This window comes from Buceros rhinoceros, unplaced genomic scaffold, assembly GCF_000710305.1.
Source record: "Buceros rhinoceros silvestris isolate BGI_N320 unplaced genomic scaffold, ASM71030v1 scaffold34732, whole genome shotgun sequence".
NCBI classification, from domain to species: domain Eukaryota; kingdom Metazoa; phylum Chordata; class Aves; order Bucerotiformes; family Bucerotidae; genus Buceros; species Buceros rhinoceros.
In genome coordinates, this window is record NW_010398873.1 from 382 (window position 1) to 770 (window position 389).

The 389-nt window shown below is 48.6% G+C and overlaps 1 protein-coding gene across 1 annotated transcript in view; it reads left to right on the plus strand.

The window, feature by feature from the left end:
- Positions 1–389, plus strand: part of TRIM14 (tripartite motif containing 14) — a gene marked incomplete at its 5' end in the record, with an annotated part of 10037 nt that overhangs the window by 376 nt on the left and 9272 nt on the right. The gene's annotated exons all lie outside the window — the stretch shown is intronic.

Here is a 389-nt window from a genome sequence, read left to right on the forward strand (position 1 = left end):
GAGTGGGGTATAACCCGCAGTTGGGCGGTCCACGGGCCACGGAACTAGAGCAGAGATCTTCCTGATTTGGTTGTGTGTTTTGCTGGTTTTTTCCTTGTATCTGGACTTGTGCATCTGGGTGTTCTTTTGCCAGGATGAGGTGGAACCAAGCTCTGAGTATTAGTGCAGTGGGCAGCAGTAGGCTAAGTATCTTAAGTCTTCGACCTAGCTTTGCTTGTCTTGGAACCACTTATGGAGCTCAAGTTTTGCTGGCACATCAGTTTTGTAGGCTAGCAGAACAAAGGTTCTGTACTTTGACAAGTGCTTTGTGAATCACATATGGTCAGCGGTCAGCTTGCTGTCACTGCACAGAGACATGGTTTGTGCATGAGAGGGAACGAGCTGGCAAG